Source organism: Limulus polyphemus, unplaced genomic scaffold (assembly GCF_000517525.1).
Source record: "Limulus polyphemus unplaced genomic scaffold, Limulus_polyphemus-2.1.2 Scaffold819, whole genome shotgun sequence".
NCBI classification, from domain to species: domain Eukaryota; kingdom Metazoa; phylum Arthropoda; class Merostomata; order Xiphosura; family Limulidae; genus Limulus; species Limulus polyphemus.
The window spans coordinates 248,363-249,260 of record NW_013666429.1 but is presented as its reverse complement, the minus strand read 5'-3'; positions in this window follow the sequence as shown (position 1 = coordinate 249,260).

Genomic DNA, 898 nt, shown 5'->3' with positions numbered 1-898 from the left:
AAATACAATCACATCGTCCAGGTACACTAGGGCTATTCTCCTATGCAGGCCTTCCAATACTCTTTCCATCAGCCTCTCAAATGTTGCTGGAGCATTACTGAGCCCAAATTGCATCACTCGGTATTGCCAGAGACCTTGGCCATAACTAAATGCCATCTTGGGTCTATCTGCTTCAGCCATTTTTACTTGATGGAAACCTGACTTTAAGTCCAGAGTTGAAAACCACCTGGCTCCACTTAGGGCATCAAGAGTATCATCAATTCTTGGCAGTGGGTATGAGTCTTTTTCGGTTATACTGTTAAAAGCTCTAAAGTCCACACAACAATGTTGGGTAGGCCTTGTGTGCCATGCTTTCCAAGTCTTGTGCCAGCTCTTGCAGGTTCTCCCCTTTAGCACGGATTCTCGTCCTAAACCTAGCCCTGTAGACTTCTGACTGATTCTGAGTTCTGTACCTGAGTTCCAGAGCCCCTACCAGTGCTCTATAGTTGTGTCTGTCGGCTGCTGTCAACTGTCCAAGTATTTTCAGTGGTTGTCCCTTCAAGCACGTTGCCAGATATACAGCTTTCTGTTCCTCTGTCCATCCATTCATCTCTGCCAGTAGCTCAAATTGTGCTCTATATGCTTCCCACGGTGCCTTCCCATCGAATTCCTGTGGCTTCCTTCGCACTGGATCACTCCTATTACTGACATTCATATCTGGGATGTGACTTCTAACGGGACTGAATATGTCTGCATTAGGGTTTAGCTGCGGGCTCTGTAAGGGGCTTGCCATTGTCTGGGGCTGATTAAGTCGAGGGTCAATGTATCCTTCTTGTGTAAAAGACAATAAATCATCTCTTTTAAATTCACTAATGTTTTCCGTTTGTACTTCTTGTTTCCTTTCTTGTTCCAGTTGCCA